This window comes from Ornithodoros turicata, chromosome 4, assembly GCF_037126465.1.
Source record: "Ornithodoros turicata isolate Travis chromosome 4, ASM3712646v1, whole genome shotgun sequence".
Taxonomy (NCBI): Eukaryota; Metazoa; Arthropoda; class Arachnida; order Ixodida; family Argasidae; genus Ornithodoros; species Ornithodoros turicata.
This window is the reverse complement of record NC_088204.1, coordinates 37,171,869-37,187,374: the sequence shown is the minus strand read 5'-3', so window position 1 is coordinate 37,187,374 and position 15,506 is coordinate 37,171,869. Positions and strand designations below refer to the sequence as shown.

At 43.9% G+C, this 15,506-nt stretch overlaps 3 long non-coding RNA genes across 4 annotated transcripts in view; 1 reads left to right on the top strand and 2 right to left on the bottom strand.

Annotated features, from left to right (window-relative positions):
• LOC135391437 (uncharacterized) overlaps positions 1 to 7,550 on the bottom strand; it is a 52,610-nt gene extending 45,060 nt beyond the window's left edge. Inside the window, exon 1 of the long non-coding RNA XR_010421946.1 lies at positions 7,446 to 7,550. This is a non-coding gene — a long non-coding RNA (uncharacterized LOC135391437). The remainder of the gene's footprint in view (positions 1 to 7,445) is intronic.
• LOC135393010 (uncharacterized) lies at positions 2,280 to 6,140 on the bottom strand. 2 transcript variants are annotated; one of them, XR_010422375.1, is made up of 3 exons: positions 3,331 to 6,140; positions 2,960 to 3,183; positions 2,280 to 2,385 (listed from the first exon to the last, which is right to left on the bottom strand). It is a non-coding gene; the product is annotated as an uncharacterized LOC135393010 (long non-coding RNA). The 2 variants fall into 2 exon arrangements; XR_010422374.1 differs by having other exon boundaries at positions 2,960 to 6,140.
• Positions 7,551 to 11,305: 3,755 nt separating the features above from the next.
• Positions 11,306 to 14,749, top strand: LOC135393009 (uncharacterized). Its single transcript, XR_010422373.1, has 3 exons — positions 11,306 to 11,793; positions 11,964 to 12,102; positions 12,783 to 14,749. It is a non-coding gene; the product is annotated as an uncharacterized LOC135393009 (long non-coding RNA).
• The last annotated feature ends 757 nt before the right edge of the window (positions 14,750 to 15,506 follow it).

The window sequence follows — 15,506 nt, the reverse complement described above, 5'->3', positions numbered from 1 at the left end:
GCACGCGCAGCGCGAGCGCCCGCCCCGCGCATTACGTAATGGTGACGTACTAGGCGACGTCATTATGACGGAATTTGTAGTTTGCCCCGCAACGGATGGATGGCGCTGACGGCCTTTATCATGGCCGCCCTTGAAGACGTGGTGGCCAATGCAAGCTTCGCTACCATCTATATTTACCTTGAGTGGTACCTGAGGGCAGCGTTCCCTCTCGACGACCCCCGAGGACTGAAATAGTTCACGTCGTTCGACTCAAGCCGTACTACAGCAGGTAGCGCTGAAGACTGGCTGGAAGGAAACAACATGAAAAAAAAAAAAAACGAAGGAGAAGGAATGGCATCGAGACGATGCCCCGTCTACGGAGGGGGCAATGCCACGAATCATCATCGCGATACTTCCAGGGCAGGCACGAAACAGTACATCTCATCCCGGCGCATGCTGAAGAAGAAGCAAGAAGCTTCCAGACACATCGCCTGCTCTCTGGCAAACGCACGTGCTGTTTCTAGACTTTTCGGCGCGACGCTTAAATGCTTGTGCGCTCCAAGCTGGAGCATTCATTCTTTGAACTCAGTTGTGTTCAGGGAGCTATCACTCTTGTGTTTTGCTACCAAGTAGTCTAATAAACCGTTCGCTGTTTATTCGACGACTCGCCGACCCATTTCGCTTCGTGACAATACCAAGTGGACCTGACAGAATAATAATTGAACCTCTGTGTGCAATAAGGGAATGTCCTGGTTGTGATGGCATCTAACGACTATAGAGTGCACCAGCAAAATAAAGTTAAGGACCGTATTTCATTTTGTTGCTGCTACAGGAGATGGATCGTTATATTAGACCCCTTTTCTACCCAGTCATACAAATCGTGTAGCTTCAATTGTTGTAACAATCAAATTGTTACGATGTGGACATGAACTTAGACTTCCATTCGGGAAACGTGTTCGCCATACCTCACGTGACAGTGTCAGCAGTGTAATCGGAGAAACATGTGCACTATACAATAAGTCATGTTATTTCTAAGAGTGTGCTCGTTTTGCAGCACAATAAGCACAACCATAGCTGCTCCGGTTATACCTGGTTATTCTAAGCCAATACATCCTACCTGCTATCACCATTGTGAGCCATCATGATCTGACTCGTAGACATATTTTTCTGTCTTTTTTCACCAAATCCCTGTGCTTGGGGGTGTTATATTAAAACTGTGAGAATTCATTTCCTGGATTTTGTTGAATTAGAAATACCCTAAAACGGTGCTAACAACGTATGCATGTAGAGTAGATATACATGTGCATAGGGCACATTTTCGATTTGCGTTATTCAAAGAATACCAACCACAATTACCTTGCCAATTTCACTTGAAGCTTTCTCGATTTGGAATTTTTTTGCTTATTCCCTTGATGCACACACACACATTCAACTGGCATTTCCACTCTCACAACACTTGTCACTTGTGCGACTACAAAATATTATTTCCCGAACTCACCATATTTCTAGAGCATAGGATCCTGGTACTGATCACTGAATATTAAATGGACTACTAGGACATAATTTCGAACAAAAAGGAGACAAGCCAATAGATCAGGATTATATGTTTCATATAAAGTACTACAGGCTTTCTACAACATAGAAAAATGCAGGAAGCAAAACCTGGAACGTTATATCTGATGCGTCCGTGTTCAGAACAACCTTTGTGCTACACATGAAAATGGTGAAATATAAAAATATGAAAGAAAAACATCTGTGCCTTCTTGTCCCCCGTTTTCATTCATCACATAACAAGTAAAAAAAAGTTGCCCATTTTGAAGGAATATGTGAATTCGTTTTCTTTTTCTTCCCGTTAACTATCATCATTATTACTTCACTCGGTAATTTTATTTTTTCAAACAACAAACCAAACTGCATGTTGTACTGACAACCTAAAGGCACAGTGTCAGCAATGAAATCACGGATGGTGAACATGATTTTATTCAAAAATAAGCTACTGCATTTAGTATAGCACAACACGTCTGAAAATTTTTGTTGTTGTGTGACTTTGGATTGCTGAAGGACTAAAAGTAGCACAGTAGCTATGTCTTCTCAACTTGCAAGGCTTGTCGACGCTGCCTTCCGTTCTCCCAAATGCCCCTATTTGATGAGAACGTGCTGGGTAAAAGTACTTGGAGCACAGTACCAAGTACACACATTGAAAAGTACTTAAAATAAAATACAAATACTCATTTCAGTCTTAGCTACTTTAAGTACCGCCTAACACAGAATATTTGTTACACCAAAGCAACATTCACATATTTCAGCTCCGTCTGAAACACCGTTGTATTCATTTATATGTACATAGCATATGCAAGCTGGAAAGATGTCAGCGCAAGTGCATGAAGGGTGTGGAATTCTGGATCTCTGCAATACAAAAATAAGGCACAAAAGTCATGGAGAGGTACATCAATGACTCAGATATATAACTGATATAGATGGAACTGCTATACACATAGAATTGTAGCAGAATTCCACATTCATAGAGAAGTTAGCAAAGCCGCAGTATCAGTTTAATGATTGCGCTTTATGTTCCACATCCAAGCGTTCTCGTGCTGTATTGTTTGGATAAATGAAAACTGGAAGGTGAAATGAAAACTACATTATCAGAACCTTTAGTACCATAGATATCTCATAGAAAACCCGCGCTTCGAAAATATATATGCATTTGAAAGAGGCTAGAAAATAATCCAGAAGATGTATCCAGATATGAATCGGTAATCCAGAAGATGTGGGTTCGAGTCCTATAGCTGGCTAACCTTCTCAGTGACTTTCATCTTTCATAGAAAATATATCTTGCTTTTTGCGTACTACGAATTTGCAACAATATATTCACTGGATAACTAAGATGATGATACGTCGTAGAATCACGGGCATATGAAGCCAATTCAGAGAAACACAAACTACAACAATTCAACGTCCATGAAAGTGCAGTACTTACTTGCGGAAAGGTCCTCCTTATCCTCTGTCCCACCTTCGATTACAGCCCTCTACGGCGCATTTGCATGGTATGTTCACCTTATTGCCACAGGAAACCGGAAAGCAAACGCAGATGATTGCCGATAAGGAGTGTTTTGTAGCGGTTTTAACAAGCGCCTTGAGGCGCTAATTAAAGTTACCTTGGTGCAGCTTATGGTCTGACAGCCACAAAGCAGAAACAGAAACCTGCATTGAGGTGAACCACGTCTATCTAAATAGAATGGTAAAATGCACAGTACGCAACTCATTTCTGTTTCTAATCGTTTTGTTCGGTCATCTACGAAACTTTTTTTTGGTATGAGCAAGAGAAAGCAGGAAAAACAGAACGATTACATAGTTAAGATTTCTTTCGCCAAAACTAGCAGGATGCATCAACTCTGGTTGGACAACTCGGGGGCACAATATGGCAGCCTCCATCATTTGACGACGATTCTGAAGGAGTTTGGGTCACCTGGTACACGGTGCCCTTCCATATGCGAGCTGGCCGCGGAGCGGTGTGCGCAGCAATCCTGCGACGTGCAGCGCCCTCCCGTGCGATCATCGTCAAAACGGTCTGCTCTCCGCCGGTGCACGGTGCGGGAGAACTGCGTAGAGCGCAAGAGACGCGCGGTACGTGAAGTCCTATCGGTGACGACTCGCGTTATGTAATCAGTTCTGCTATTAAAACTGTGTGCAACTACAACAGATGATGCCCAGGATTCAGGTACACCATAGCAATACATCATCGAAGGCTTCGAGGTCAAATCGCACATCTGCATTACTGTATAGTGTGTCGTCGTGGCATCACACCTACCTCAATGGCCTCTTCGTTATACAGCGCTGATCGTGTGTATTTCGTTGACTACCGCCTCATACACAAGAAAAAAAGTGCTATTGACAAACGACTTTCGCTTTGCCTCGGAGACCGGCGTAGCTGCCATAAAGACTGTGGTTCCAGCAGATCAAGCCGAAGGTGTAACAGAAATGGGCCAGCAATGCAGAAGCTGCTTCAAGTGCTTCACAGCAAAGGTGGCTGAATCGCAACACGCAGCAATGTTACCCACATTTGAAAGAAGCCCACTCGGTGAGCCGTTTGTGCACCAGCCCAACGTGGTCGAAGAAATCAATGAGTATGAGTATATATATATATATAACCTGAAGCTATTAACGTCACACCGCCTAAGCCAAGAAGGAAGTCGACTGAAGCATATGCACAGAGAAACACTCCGAAATACTTGAAAAAAATGGGCAGAAAGACTCGGTGTTGCCTTGCGAGGAACATCCAGGGCTAAGTGCAAGGATTGCAGCGAGTTAGCATGTAACGTGAGAAGAGCCTATCCAGAAAATCTGACAAGAACCTGCCACCAAAAGTAACACTAAGCAAAGTGGCTCCTACAACAGCCTAAAGCGGTTCATGACACGAGCACTCTCATCCTCCCGGAATGCTCTGCATAACTTACGTTACCTTCTTACCTTCATTACCTTGTCTTATTCGGTGTCAAGTTGTTGTTATTCTGTGTACTGTAAATATGCTTCGATATTATCACCGTGGACAAATATACCTCTTATAAAGACGCAAAAGTATCCTAAAGCATTCTGTTCTTCACGGGCCCCCAGCACTTGCAATGCATGTGTGTCATCCCGCAAAAAATGTGAGCACATCTGGTTGCTCCACAATCTACATTCAGCGATTACAACACTATTATGAGCGCAAGCGCTCAGAACGGTTCCAAATGATAGCAATTACTTTTTATGTGAAGACAGAAGGTGAAAGTCCCTTTGGAAAATTTGATTTTGCAACACGCGGGGCACGGTGCCACGGCTTGAATGCGCTCCGCGTACAGGGCTGTCAAAAAATTAACAGTGCGCCTACCGATCAAGTCCGAATTTTGATTTTTCTTCTGTGCATAGTCTAAAGAATTACCTACAACATATAAAATTTTCGAGGCAAGTTTTTAGTGGTTTTGTTTTAATAAAGGCTTCCGATATTCGTCATTTTTCGCTGGTATGGTGCTACTAAAAGAGGTATCGCTTAGATTCCTGAGGGAGTAGAGCAACAAATTATACATCATTCGATAGCCCCATGAATGACAGATTAAACGGCATAAAGCTCAATCTTATCCGTTTTGTACATCGTCCGCAAAGTTGCAGTGAATATGGTGCCTTTCGGCACTTTGAGTCAACTTTGATATTTTTTTGCAGACAAACAAAAACGGACACAGCACTGCCAACGCAGGATCCTATTGTGCCCTAAGTGGTCTAAAGCCAGATCAAGAAATTCCTAAGATGCGACAATAAATAGCCTTGTAGCGAACGCTCAAATCCGCGCGCGACAACATCGTCTTATGAGAGGCAGAAAAGAGAGAGGAAAAGTAAGAGAGTACTCTTTTGTACACTTTTGTTCCTCCTCTCCTATTTCCCGAACCGCGCAGTGCAGAGATTTCGGAAAGCGTTTATTTCTCCTAACTCACCGATGGCTTCAACACACATTTTTTTCCCGTTCATTCGAGACATCAAGTGTACCGGATTGTTCGATTTGAGTTGGAACTATCCATTTGTGCTGTGGGAACATTGCAATATTTCGGATATCCAGGCGCATAACTGTTTCTCGTATTGAATACGGAATTATATGTTCGAATTGCGAATCGAATCAAAACAAAACGAAACACGCGGTGACCGGCATTTCCTTGTTATCTCCTCACTGTTGGTTAAGAGAGATTTGTCGTTTCAACCTTGATGCCGCTATCAGCAGAAGCATAGAAGAGGGAACTGAAGGGGAGGATCATCCTCCCTTTCACAGCTTTGTACAGGGTGGGTGCTATAAAAGGTCAGTCACATTTTCGCCTGTGGTGCTATATCTACTTGTGAGAAAGACTTCTGCCACCACACAGTAAATAATTTATGCCAGAGAAATGCACAAAAGAATCGTGGTTGCTATGCGCAAAAAAAATTAATACGACCACGCAGATTTTCGTCTTTGTGCATTTCCTATGCGCTATACCGATGGATTGAGACGAAAGTTTGCGTGGTCGTATTTATTGTTTTGCACAGTGCTTTGTAACCACAATTTTTTCGTAGGTTTCTCGAGCGTAACTTCTTTACTCTCAGGCAGTGGAAGTCTGTGCGTCAACGAGGTATCGGTCAAGGCAGCATCGCTTCCCGCACGAAAATGTGACTGACCTTTTAGAGCACCCACCCTGCGTGACGGAGTACTTAACGCGGCTGACAATTTGCGTATCAAAGAAAAGAAAAAAAAAGAAGACATTTTTGCTTAAGCTATTATCCTTGTAGTCGACGAAAAAACAAACAAAGACGAAAGACGAAATGCACTTTCTGTTTCGGAAAACAAAGGAAAAACAGAAAGAAATGAAACAACAAGCAAACGAAATACATCAACAACAACAAAGTTCAATTCAGGAAACGCTATTTCTCGCGACTGAAAATCGACGAATTCTGCTTGCAAGTCACGGTGCAAGTTTGTCGAACGACGGCAATCAGTAGTAACACCGCAGAGTATATTTGTAAACGCCTATTGTGTGACACATTACATGTGTTACATGTTTGTCAGGTTTATAAATAAAACCCGGTTTTATTACATGTGTTTATAAGTCCGAAACGTCGCCACTAGAGACACGGGCTCAACCTTTTCTCGCACTGGACCACGCTATGCTTTTTTCTTGGGGGGGGGGGGGGTTTGACCGCCCTCACCGGACCCCCCTTGGGACCGCCAGTGACAGCACAGCCGGTGACAGGATTCGAACCCGTGTCACTTCCCAGTCTCGGCGTAGAGAGTGATCATCCTAACCACTATGCCACGGGAGCTGGTAAAGGCGTCTTCCCATACACTCATGATAAATGCGGAGTCAGTGGTACTGTTGTAAACGCACGGCAGCAAATGCGGCCGCCATCTTTCTAACAAAGTTCAAAGTCTCCTTGAGGTTTTCTAGAAAAAATGTAGAAGAAAGGTGCGCAACATCATTTTGACGTCACGGAAGTTCTGCCAAAAGCTAAATTTTCTCTTTCCTTGAACTCTGGTTTGATTGACAACAAACGCCGTGACGTCGGCCAGGGAAACGGTCCAACGGCTGTCTTTCCCCATATCTTCTGAACTGTTTACGTTGTCGAAATTTGCAAAGACATCATTCTCCCCAGCACGCAAAACATCATTTTAAATTTTTAATGTCGCGACAATATTTCAAAGTACGCCCGTCTCGGTAACCTAGACCAGAGGTTTGGTTGGCCAAAATACTCGGGCCATGGCCGGACCCCTCACATCAGATGCAAGGCCTACGAGTTGTGCAGTTTCTATGCAGCACTGAACTAATGGATGTGCCGCCATAACGGCAATAGCTGACATCATCATCCCATTTATGTGTGGGTTCCGCATGAAAGAACGTATTACCATTCTGCTACTGGACCCGGAAACAAGTACGCAAATGAGAAACAGAAATGGTCCAAAAATAACATACCTGTTCCCGTGCGCGTCAGCGTGCAGTTTATTCTGAAAGGGCTAGACCGTTGAAGAGCAGCAGCATATAATACCCACTAGTCTTATCATATAGCGGTACGTAGAAGATTGTAGTTCATTATCTGTAAGTACATGTCAATTTGTTTGCACTGTGAACCTCGTTGAATAATAGCGATTGCTATGATGGAATGGCTCCAAAGTACTCAGCCACGTATCGTTGTGAGAACTACACGTGACGTTCTGTTATCTGCAGCTATTATGGTACGCTATGGATATCCTCTACGTAGATTACTCGCATCTCTGGATAATAATCATCTTCGGTTGCGAACAGTGAAACATTGAAAATAGCTGCTGACTTTGGGACCTCCCCGCTATCCGCAACGGCACAATTCTACCGATTCTACCGAGTATTTTAGGTCGCATCTTAGTTGATTTTTATTCGCCTACTTTATTATTTTTATTTATCAATTTATTTGTTTACGTAGAGGCTGAAAGGCATAATACATGGTCTTGCAAGACCATAAGTTACAAGTAACAAATGTGAGCAGCATGTAGTCAACTTCTAAATGCAATACTGACACAACCAAGGAAGCCCGGGATACGGACCCACTGATCAACGACTTCAGAGAACCGTGTCGGGAGCACTACATGTGTTGTAAAGTAAGTCGGTCAACGTGCACTCGAAAGTAGACTTGTCTGCCATGGCAACAATGTTGGGCGGCAGTCAGTTTATAATTAAGAAAAAAGAACGGACTCGTCATGATAATACACTCTTTGAACTAAACGTAAAGGATGAATACGAAAGAAAGCGAGATAGTTGATGGGATCCATAACTTAAAAACTCGAGACTGTGGTTTTCCATGCTAGTTTTTCACACTGGGGACCGCTCTGTGGCGTCGTTTTTTGTCCCCCCCCACTCTCGGGTTATTTGGTTATCGAGAAAGCTGGGTGAGGAAAGAAGGACGATGATATCAGAGTACTTATATGCACTTCACAAGCTGTAGCTGCTGTACTGTACATATGCATTTCATTTATTTTCTTTAAATATATTTAGGGACTGACTTTCTTAGGTTAAACCCGATTCCGGCCAACCAGTCCCCCCCCCCCCCCGACCCCGAACTGTACTCCGACCAATTCAGGTTAAACCCGATTTGTCCCCAAATTCCACTCACTATGGAATCCGCAAGTGACGTTTCCACTGAAGAAGAACAAAGGTTGTCACGTGTAACACTAAGAATGGGTCACTTACGTTCCCCGAAATGCACCCATGTATGTCAGTACTGCCTATGCCTTCGGGGTTAGAGCGTGTCAGCCACAACCCCCTCCCCCCCCCCCCCCAAAAAAAAAGACAGAAAAACAGAGAGAGAGAGAGATTAGGAAATGGCTTAACAGACAACAGGAGAACCAAAATCGCCTGATAACATCCGAGGTACAATTATAGCACGATTTCTCCACGAGTTACAGATTTAAAGATAGCGCCCAACGTCCCCTCCCCCGAATTTGAGTGAGGCAGTTAACCCACAAGTGTCACTCCCTAAATATATTGTGTGTCAATAGGTCCGCTACCACCCGAGTTTCCAGCTTGATGTATGTTGAAAATAAATGTGTGTGAAAATGCAACATGTTTACTCTCAGTTACCTCAATGATATTGGAGAAGTTCATATACTGGTAATTTCCAAAAAATAGGGACAAACTATACAATGAGGCTAATAAAACCAGCGTGGAATCTGTCTCCAGAACATACATAATTTTGACAAAAAAGTTGAGAACTCCGACTTAATATAACAAAGTAACAAAGTTTACTAAGACGTTTCGTCCGTCATGCGACGGACATCATCAGTGCCAAACTGAATGAGAGATTACAAAACCGGTCGCTATTTAAGGAGATAGGAGTATTGTTCGGGAAGGGGGCCGCGGTTTTTGTTACAAACTCAGGGGTCACCGCGTATGTGCCAAGACTCTAGAAGCTTTCTGGGTCCCCATCTTTGTTCTCGAGCCAAGGTCAGTGCGTTGTCGAAGTCAAAACAATGTCCCGTGTCCCAACAATGTTCTGTAAGCTCCGTCTTAAACCGTGTGGCGTGCGTCGCGTTCTTTATGTCCCGCTTATGTTCTTTGAAACGAGTGTTCCGTTTCCTGCCTGTCTCGTCAATGTAGCATGTGTCACAGTATTGGCATTGTAGTGTGTAGGCTACTCCAGACTGGTCTTCTGCGGGAACGAGGTCCTTCGGTTTTGATATGAGACTTCGGAGTCTAACATGCGGTTTGAATGTAGTTCTGATATTCAACGGAAGCAAAGCCCGGCGGATACATTCAGAAACGCCTTTGACATAAGGAATGACAACGTGTATCTGACGGGTTCGGTTCCCGTCTTGCGGTCCAGATGCTTGCATGCGTTTGCGAGTGTCCTCAATAAACCTTCGTGGGTAGCCACGTTTATCCAAGTAATCCGCGATCGTCGCGTCCTCAGAACCCCGTAACTCGGTGCAAGATGACAACTGTTCAGATCGGTGAAATAATGTTCGTACCACACTCCGTTTGTGCTCCGTGGGGTGGTGTGAGTCAAAACCAAGGAAACTGCCAGTATCACAAGGCTTTCGGTAGACACACGTTTAAATGCCTCACGAGCTACATCGGCGCGCACACACATCCAAGAAAGGAAGCTTGCCATTTTGTTCCATCTGGTACGTGAAATTGATGGATGGCTCAATGCTGTTTAGAACCGAGTGGAACTCCTTAACGTGGTCACTGTTGAGAATCACGAACGTGTCGTCGACGTATAGCGGCGATAGAACTTGACCGGGTGGCAAAATCGTTCCATGGCAGTATCTTCAATATGCTGCATGACGCAGTGTGGTACGAACATTATTTCGCCGATCTGAACAGTTGTCATCTTGCACCGAGTTACGGGCTTCTGAGGACGCGATGATCGCCGAATACTTGGACAAACCGTGGGTACCCACGCAGGTTTATTGAGGACACTCGCTAACGCATGCAAGCATCTGGACCGCAAGTCGGGAACCGAACCCGTCAGACACGCGTTGTCATTCCCTATGTCAAAGGCGTTTCTGAATGTATCCGCCGGGCATTGCTTCCGTTGAATATCAGGACTACATTCAAACCACATGTTAGACTCCGCAGTCTCATATCAAAACCGAAGGACCTCGTCCCCCCGGAAGACCAGTCTGGAGTAGTCTACAAACTACAATGCCAAGACTGTGACACGTGCTACATTGGCGAGACAAGCGGGAAACGGAACACTCGTTTCAAAGAACATTTGCGGGACATAAAGAACGCGACGCACGCCACACGGTTTCAGACGGAGCTTACAGAACATTGTTGGGACACGCGACATTGTTTTAACATCGACAACGCAGTGACATTGGCTCGAGAACAAAATGGGGACCCAGAAAGCTTCTAGAGTCTTGGCACATACGCGGCGACCCCTCCGTTTGTAACAAAAACCGTGGACCCGTTCCCGAGGAATACTCCCATCTCCTTAAATAGCGACCGGTTTTGTAATCTCTCATTCAGTTTGGCACTGATGATGTCCGTCGCATGGCGGACGAAACGTCTGAGTAAACTTTGTTATTTTGTTATGTTAAAGTTCAGCTACGCCGATTTTCGAGTGTTACAGAATGGAATGGTACTCACAGGATGTGTTCATAAGGGAACACCGATTATGTATGCAAAATAGTTTTCCCAAACTCCTCGTGGTTTTCCGAAAAAGTGAATTTTTAGTTTCACTGACATCTGGTCTTGTGGCCCGCAAACCCTGTGTCGACGACACATTCGTGGTCTGCCCGCGCTCCGGCTTGGCATGACTTTTGGCTTGGTTTCTTCCGCCAAGCCGGCCAGTTTCTTCTGCCGAGCCGTCTGCTGCGCAGATTCACATTCGGGAAGTGGTAAACAGTTCGCTATTAGGGAGCCAATATATTTCTGGACTTCCCTAAACCCACAAGGAACGTGAGTTTTGCTTCCTTCGACTGCAAAGCATTTGCTAGGCCAGTACAGACTTCCTGGTGTCATTCGTGTTTTGTGCTGCGTGCCGAGAATGCGTGAGCGTTTTGCTCCCGTCTGCAAGAACACTTCAGCATGCAGTTCCAATGTTTCAAACCACAATTTTCTGAAAGGCGAAAGAGAAATCTATTGACTGCAACAATCGGTTACAACTCCGACTGGGTGCCACCTTCGAAAGCAGTGATTTGATCTGTTCTTCTGGCTGATACGAACGTTACGGAAGCAATGCGCAACTTGTTTCACAAGAAGCTGAAAATATCCCGTCCGGGATGCTGTGCCAACCTTATCTGCAGCAGGAGATTGCAGGGGCAGGAATAGGCAGCAGATAAAGGTGAGACGCGTAATGTTAGACAAGTCAGTCATGCGGTGTAAATTGCATCGTGTAGAAGAGAAAAAACACGCTATCTGTCAGTTACTGCTTCATCCTTTAGAGATTACGCCCCAGCGGGTGTATTCTCAGTACAGATTTGGAATTGCCTTATTTGTTAAATGATTTCGCAGGCATTCTGGCACCACCGAAAAGCTTGCACTCCACGTCTCAACTATCACCGTCTGGGTTTCAAGCTGAAGGCTTTCACCAGTGCCAACCAGACGCCCCTTCAAAGTTCATATGTTTTTGTTAACGGAACAGTGACACCTGGTACTGAGACATTTCATTTTCTGATTAATCAAGTTCATTCCATCACTTGTGCTCGACTTCCTGTGTTCGTATACCCTTGCTGTTGCTCGCTAGCTTAGAGCAACCATGCCTGAGGTGCCAGCGCTTTCAGAATACATTTAAGCAGTATCATCGTATAATATGCACGGCAGCACATCTTGTGTATTTTGAGTAAGGTATAAATTCAATGTTGGCTCAGCTGTTGTATTTTGGTCACCAATAAGGTGTTCTTCCAGAGCGCTCAAGGGCAGTTCAAGCAGTTTCATGTGTGCAACAGCACATACTTTTTCTCAGTTTTGACTAAGGTAAATCGAAATCTTCCAGTTGATGTCTTTCGGTCATAAATTATGTTTTTCGAGACATTCAAACAGCGTCATATGTGCAACAGTACATACTTTTTCTCAGGTGAACTAAGGTAAATCTGTCCGCCGTGGTGCTCTGGCAGTGCAGCAGAAGCTTGTGTTGCATTCAAGTGGTATCATGTATACAAAAACTTGTTTTATGCCTTTCTCTAGCTGCTGTACTAATATTGTGAGTACAGAGACATTCCTGCATAACATATCGGAGCATCTTGTGTGCTATTGTTGGTATGATCTGCAGCAGTATATTGATAATGTTAACTATTCAATGACTTCAGCTAACATTTACATTCTTACTTCCAGGTAAACCTGTCACGCAGATGCCCTACCCCTTGGTATGCATAGTTCGAGATTGTACCGAAACAATTCACATGGAGCATTACAACACACCACATACTGCATGTCTATGCTGCGTGTACAATGCATCAAACCTACTCTCAGGTACAGGCCAGCTGGTACGCAATTACAACATGAAACAACTGACACAGGGACCGTAAAGTCATGCCTTTTCCTCCGCGCCTCGGGTTTCATGTTATTATCCTCACATGCAGCTCAATTCGCCTGTGCTGTGCAGCATGAGCAAAAGCATATATTGTTTGTGGTCACATGACACGGAACATAAATACAGTGAAACCTTCCTATGTTGGACACCCGTGGTTCAGCAGTCTCCTACTTATAGAGGTGTCAGAGTTACAGAATATGACGGCAACAAAAAATGGAAGAGATCACAGCTGTGAGAAATGTCCCCCTTCTTCAATTTAAGTTCCTTAGTGGTACCTGGTGGTTGTGCCTGGTAGTGGTACCTCTACCCACTCACTGATAATTATTACTGATTTTAGTATATTCAATTCCGTTCAGATTCTACTCAATGGCATTAACTCTGGAGCCTTTCGAGCAGCAAGGACTTGTCTCTGAAGCGTCAGCCTACTTCTCATAGCTTTGGTGCAGTGCTCGTTCAAAGGCTCTAGACAAACTGAAGACAAGTGCTCACATAAAGAATTACAATGTAGACTGACAGCACTTGTTTTTGGACTCTAAAAACTAAAGCAACAAAATGCTGAGACCAGTATAGGGGAAAAAAGGGGCAAAAGTCAAGGCCACTGGCTCATTTTGGGTCTTCTTAGTGCAAAGATGGGCCGATATTGAGGTAATTTGGCCAGGGTTTTGTCCGACTTTGCAGGAAAAACCCTATCCTACTTCCAAGATTGGGAGGTGTCCGACATAGAGAATTTCGTCCCCATGTAGTTTCAATGGGAGCCTGCCCGTGCAATGAAATCATGGAGAGTTGTCCGAGGTAGGGAGGTGTCCGACTTTGAAGGTTTTACTGTACTATAGAGCATTCTACATCATGTAATCTAACAGTTGTTCACGTTTGGATATTTTAACCATGGAATTCGCCCTGCATGCACCATACCATGCCCAAACACTAACAACTGCTAGAGACCAGCATGTACTGTTTCCGTATAGCACTTATGGCTTGCGTCCTGTGATCGGAAACAGTGGTGTCTTTTTTCTGCTACAACCAGTAAACTACAGTAAAGATTTAGAAATACTGTGTCATACCATAAAGCACTATGGGAAATGGCAGTTTGAAAAACTGGAGAAGACTGTCATTAGAACGGGGGACATGCTCTACGGTGAAATTTTTTACAGTGTGTGCTGCACCACGTAATGCACTGCGCGCCTACCACAGTATGGTGACGCTCTGAATACTGATTTGCTCAAAAAAGGAATCGTTTCGTGTGCGTTTCGTGTACTAACTTGTGTGCGTTTCGTGTACTAACTTCCCCTTATGCAAAGTAGTAGAAAAATGTTTTCAGCCAATGGGGAGGGAGAGGACATCATTCTGGAGTCTCGTTGACCTACAATGTGTCGTGTGTGAAGGTCGTTTTGAAGAGTGTAGGTGGTACAAGACTGTGTTCCCACGTTCTTGGCAGTGTTGACTAATAACCATAATAAAGTAGAAGGTACATTTGTTGCTTCATATATTTGTGTCATGGCAAAGTATGTAGAGATACATCAACATGTAGGTGACAAAACTGCATTTTATTACTAAACTATGACATATAGTTGTCTCTTCAGCACCACTAATCATGTGCCGGCCTCCATGACATGTCTGCGACATTCCAAAGTGATTAACATGTCCCATAGATATGTGCAATGCTGAAGATGACTGTGTACCTTCTATGGATTCTTGATTCAAGAAAAGTACTGTGTGATTTGCTAACAGCGCCTGGCTGTACCTTCACAATTCTACATAAAAATATGTAAAGTTTGCCAAAGCAAATATCATGAAGGTCCATAGCGAAAAACCCTGAGACGAGGGATAGGAAGGGACATACACAATGTCTCAACATAGCTTGTTTATTTCCCTTCTTGTATCTCCTCTTCAGGTCTCGCCATCATGGACACTATCACCAGCTAGCTTGCTGTTGAACCGTTCTTTCAACGATAAGGGTCACTTTTATGGACTGGATGGCAGCCAACATGCTGTCAATAAAAAGAATAATGGAAGGAGCTCAATATGATCCTTAGGCTGTGCGTGGTCATTTTCTGACAAATGGTGACTCTCTGGTTTCTTTCTGACAAATGGTGACTTCGAATATCAGGACAGTGCCTGCAGTGGTAGTATTCTTGTGTTCTCACCCTTGACGCCCATTGTGTGTCATCGGTCACCTATAATCTGCTAATATGCACATAGCTAAAACAAAGTATATTTGTATTTTTTTGAATACAGTTGGTACAGCACATTGTTTTTTACATGTTCTTTGAAAAATATAAATAAAAAATTCTCTACTCTGCAGGTCTCCTGTCAGCTCTACAGAGCAGCTTCGAATTTCACTAGAAGCCACGTTTTCAAACCTAGACCAAACTAGTGGTGAAGGTCCATATAGGTCATAGATAGATACTATTATTATTATTAGATCATAGGTCAGGCTTAGGTCCTGGTTGGTAGCAACGCATTTGAATTTTATTAAAAATTGGTGCAGGAGATGACCAACATAACTAAATACACCAACTGACTCT